Raw genomic sequence first — 5,081 nt, 5'->3', positions numbered from 1 at the left:
CCTAAAATAGCCTGCACTTGGGAGGAATGGTGGTCTTTATCATTTGATTTCATAGTAGTAGTAGTTTTCAGGACATGAAATATAGAAAAGTAAAAAATCTTATTCCATATATTTTTATAGTGACATTTTCTATTTCATGAAGATAAATGCGAAGCTAATTTGTTGCGTTTCCTCAAACACACGTGTCTGGAATGGGTTCTCTCAAAGTTTTTTTTTGTTTTTTCCTACCTTTTGTCAGCAGATGGCGTCTGACTGTTTATCTTTTCTGCTTTATTTGCCTTTTCATTCTTTTCTCCTCCACCCCCCTCCACCCATGGCAGACATTTGTCACGAGAATGGATGCTGTTACCAAAAAAGTCTCACTGTGACATGTTGTCTTTTCAAAAGGACAGGAAGGAAAGGAAGAAACAGGTTTTCGTTGCTTAAGGCATAATACAAGTGGCTCATTTTCTCTGCTAACACGTTTATGAGAAGAACACTCGTTTCACTTAGAAGTGGATCTGGCATTTTATTGTAACAGTTAAATTTGCCTTCGTATCTCTATCTTGTCATTTTGCATGTCGATGGCTCCTCTTTTATCTTGAAGGTGGATGGGCACCTTTGGTTAATTTGACTTTTCTTTTTCTTTCTTTTTTTTTTTTTCATTTTTTTTCATTTTTTTCCAAAGGAAAAAAATCCTTTACTGTACAGATAAATAGATTAAAATACATGCGTATTTAGTTTTTGAAGCAAAACAGATAAGACAGTGATTTGGGTTGGTCATTGTGAATATGGAGTGCACATAAAGTCTTACGATTAGGTAGAGAACACGTACAACTTAATGAAAGATTGTTAATGGCCGAAAGGGGTTTTAATTAACATGTGTTATAAAACCAGACTGCATGTGGAACATTGTGCTTAATTAAATATTCTAAGGAATACTGGGAACCCACACCCCTTTCCTGTCGTTTCTCCATCAGTAAATATTTATCGGCTGTTTCCAGAATTAACGTTACATAAAAAACAAGTGTATGAAATTGTCTTTGCTGTCCAAGATACAACCTTACTGAATGTAATTCGTTAGCCCTCTTTCTACGTGCGGCAGAATAGTAGGGGGGGGCCCCGTTTAATCTTTAACATATTATTACCTCTCATCTCTGCTGTCTAACCCAGGTTGCCTCTCAGTGCCATCTTCTTCATGATTACCTTAATTCTACTCTTCACTGATAACTCTACGTTGTACAGTAAGTTTGCATTCACATGGTCCCATTACTGTTTTTGTAATCTTTACTATTTACTTATTTATTTATTTTGATAACGCAGTTGTTCATTTCTGGTCTCCTCAGTCTGTCTACGCACACCCAAACATAACTGAAAATTTATTTTAAACTTGGAAGTACAGAATTTTCTTGTAATTCATGCTTTCTTAACTTTCGTTGGGATAAAGTACGCTGATTATTTTTTTGCAAATTTCTATATGTCTATAAGTATTACCTAAATGGTAAACCACAAGAATTCTTCCCCTTTACCTGTAGCCACTCTGGGTATGTGACATCAGATAAAATAAAGTTTGTCCTTTGCTCAAAGGAAGATGAGGTTTAGAAATCTAAATTAAACAACAGATGAATCAAAAGAAACTTGAGGCAACTGAGTAGAGGATACGATTTTGTTATAAAAGTATGTTTCCGTTTTGCAAATGTATTCATCTACAATTCCCCATAAAATGATTAAGAATTTATTAACACGCTATTAATGACTTGCTACAGAAGGGGAAAGGGTGGCAAGAGGTAAAAAGGATTTTTAATATTTTTTTTAATTTAGGAGATTTCTTTTTAAGGTCTAGGAGTTGCCACAAAATAAAAACAGCGCGCCCATGGTATTAAAATACATCGAGGAAAACATTTGATGTGACACTCTCATCTGGAGTCAGTCTTTTACAAATTGAATGGATTTCAGGTCATTTTTCCGGGGAGAGTAATAGCCTTTCTCTTCTACTGAAATATTTAAGGAACATTTACATTTTCTGAGAAAGATCTGATAGATGATTGCAGTCACAGAACAGAAAACACTATACTTAAGCGTAGTACTTCCGATTGTACTTAAGTAAGATACTCAAGGGTCGTACTTCTCAAGCTTTTAGAAAATCTTGGGGATTTCGTTAAAATGCAGATTCTGATTCAGTAGCTCAGGAGTGGAGCCTACTCTTCGTTTCCTGGGAGCTCCAGGTGATACGATGATGCTGGTCTGCCAGGAGGCTTTAGTATACATAACTCTTCCTAAGTGTCCATCCTAGCCCAGCCTCTGAGGTAAACATGCTTAATTCCCACGCACATTGGTACGTGGCTGTTTCCTTTGTTACTGACCTTCAGCAGGACAAATAGTAATCCTTTTGGCATCTTTTCACACATGCTCAAGCCATATAGTTTCACAACTGGAAAATATGTATTAATTTTAAAACCGTTTCCTTTGGTATATGGCATTAAGTCATCTGTATAAATAGGGCCTCTGTTAGTGGTTATAACTTGAAGACCAGAAAGTTCTTTGGTTTAAGTCAAATGGATTAGTCCATCAGAGATTCCTTATCAAAACCCTCATATCTGGCTATCAACAAGATTCCTTCAAAGCCAGGTGTATCGAGGGCTGAACACTGTGGTCTGCCTACTCTTTGCCAAGTGCTGGTAGAAACGGGACCAGGGTGTCTTTGCCAACGTAACTGAGAGGCACCTGGGTCCAGGGAACCTACTTACTTTGGTGCATTCATTTCTTCAGGACACTGCTTCTTATATAGGGTTTAAACCTCTCTCTCAAGTCCAACCCGCATTGTTTTTTATGCAGATTTTTCACAGTATATTTTTTCTTGTCATCCTCCTCTTCACAGAGGGAAGCACAGTGAATGCATCCCCTTGGATCTGGCCCATCCAAATAGTCCTACCAAAAAATTTTTTTCATTTAGAAAATATTTTAAATTGGAAAATTATGTCCTAATCTGCACCAAAGAAGACAGTGTCAGCGGAACTCATGCTTTGAACAAAGACACCGTGGGTCATAGAAGTGAGGACTTTGGAATCAGACAGACTTGGATTTGAATCCTAGTTCAGCTGTTACTAGCTATGTGACCTTAGGCTGAACCTGACCTAAAACAGTTTTCTAAATCAAATTAAATCTGGTGATTTCAGGGTGTGTGGGAAATTCACTCTTAGTCGTTGTTGGGACTCGTCGCCTCCTGGAAGGAAAAAGGGACTTCGGTCTCATCCATTCGTGGCTGCCGCTGCTCAGGCCCAGTCCCCTGGGGTCCACTCCAGCAGAGCGTCCGTTAGTGGCTCTGCCACAACCTTGGCCAGCTCACTAAAGGGGTCTTTGCAGAATTCTCCAAACCAGAATTTGTGTTTGTCTTCTTAAATATCCTGCTGGCCATCATCACCTGAAGTCCTGATTCCAGCAGGTGTGTGCATGGGTCAGGGCTTTGTCCTTCATGGGACCCTAACCCTTTCCCCTCTCAGTTTTGGGAAAATCAGCCCCAGGGGTTAACTCCCTTTTTCAAGCCAACAAGCCTACAAGCCCGCAACCTTCATACCCACAGCACTGGGGATTCCAGCACCTTAATTCCTTTGGTTTCCCCCATTAAAACTCAATGTCTGCAGGTTAGTCCACCCCATACCCTAAGAATTCTCCACATTTGTTCTAAAACACCAGCAAAAAAAAAACACAAAAACTTTACAACTGCCAACATTTATCACGTGCTCACAGGGAGTCAGCTGCTAACCTAGAAGACCATTATGTATCTGCATTTTAATTTATATAACAATCCTGGAAGGTGTTATTCCCATTTTTGCATGTAAGGAAATTACGGCTTACTGAGTTTGGCCACGAGCCTGCGGCTAGTGAGTGAAAGTATCTGAATGTGGACTTCGATCTCTTTGGTTACTAAACCCTGGAGACTGGGTCACTTAGCTCTCACTTTGCCAGTGACTGTGCCATCGGAGTATGGTTTCCCTTATCTGAAAAAATCAGCATAGAGTAATTGCATTCCAGAGTTTCCTTCCCTGTCAGAAATCTGGGATTCCGCTCAACTTCTGTTTTATTTCCAGTCTTTTTAAGCCAGAAAAAATGGTTTGTAAACTGAAAAGAGGGCAGAACTACAGCCGTCCACCGGGAGGTGTGCCTCAGTGGGAGGGAGGCGGCCAGTGACTACTGATCAGAGTGAGGGGCTCTCAGGCTGCAGTTCGCTGAAGGAGCTTGCAAATACCTCAGAAAACCCCAGAGCTGGCTACCTTGGAAAAATTATGCAGAATTTGAAAAGGGTCGAGTAAAGGAGAAAAACGAAACCTTTGTCCAGGTTTTTAAAAAAGCAGGAGACTCTGGAAGCCAAATGGATGCTCTGGCTGTTTGATCACCAGCGAAACACATGATTCAGTAGATGGCTTGTGAACGTTTAGCAAAGTACATGGTATTAGTAGGTCCAACATGAGTTTACTGAGGGGCACATAATGCAAAACTAATGTTTCTTTTTGCGAAAGAGTTCACACGTGAAGGGTATGTTGTTTACAGTGTTGTCCTGATTTTATTAAAGTATTTAACCAAGAATTCTGTAAAGATGATAATGTGATTAGATCAGTGATTTCCTCAAACCCCCCCTAACCCCACCCCTCACCAGACCAAGTTCTCACCTCCACTCCATAACTCCTGGAAGGGAATTACTAAGAAAAGGGCCCAGGTCTACGGCCATGCCACTCTGAACAAGCCCGATCCCGTCTGATCTTGGAAGCTCAGCAGGGTCGGGCCTGGTTAGTACCTGAATGGGAGACCACCCAGGAAGACCAGGTGCTGTAGGCATAAAAAAATAAAATATAAGGAATCGTAAGCTGACAAGGTCTTTGCAATCTGTGAGGTCAACCAAGGGTTGCCTCGCCTAAAAAAAAAAAAAAAAAAAAAAAAGAAAAGGGCCCATAATCCATATGTTAAAAAAAGCTCACCCGGGCTGGTCTATGGACTATATTCGTGAAACACTAACAGAAGTTTTCAGACTTTTGCGGGGGACAGGAATCGTTTCATCAAATAAAATCTTGTCGAAAACTCTACCATATTAAAACAGATAAAGTGAC

At 40.1% G+C, this 5,081-nt stretch overlaps 1 pseudogene; it reads left to right on the top strand.

Moving 5' to 3' along the window:
* The first annotated feature begins 4,693 nt into the window (after window positions 1-4,693).
* On the top strand, window positions 4,694-4,812 carry LOC111738005 (annotated as a pseudogene).
* Window positions 4,813-5,081: the final 269 nt, after the last annotated feature.

Source organism: Pteropus vampyrus, unplaced genomic scaffold, assembly GCF_000151845.1.
Source record: "Pteropus vampyrus isolate Shadow unplaced genomic scaffold, Pvam_2.0 Scaffold33, whole genome shotgun sequence".
NCBI classification, from domain to species: Eukaryota; Metazoa; Chordata; class Mammalia; order Chiroptera; family Pteropodidae; genus Pteropus; species Pteropus vampyrus.
The sequence above is the reverse complement of the archived record's forward strand: the minus strand, read 5'-3'. Positions and strand labels throughout refer to the sequence as shown.